We start from the raw sequence: 206 nt of genomic DNA on the forward strand, positions 1-206 counted from the left end.
GTCATTAAAGTTTATCGCTAAACGAGAAGCGAATTCCTGGAACACACTTGATCGTCAAAGATAATAACGATACTTCAATCTACCGATAAAAATGGCCTTATCAAACGCGCCGTCATATATTGGATTTTGCCTTCTCCGGAACACCCATTTTCCGCCCGGCCACGAGACATTCCTCCTCCTATGGGCGTTACTTCTGTTTCGACTCG

Source organism: Penaeus monodon, chromosome 30 (genome assembly GCF_015228065.2).
Source record: "Penaeus monodon isolate SGIC_2016 chromosome 30, NSTDA_Pmon_1, whole genome shotgun sequence".
NCBI classification, from domain to species: domain Eukaryota; kingdom Metazoa; phylum Arthropoda; class Malacostraca; order Decapoda; family Penaeidae; genus Penaeus; species Penaeus monodon.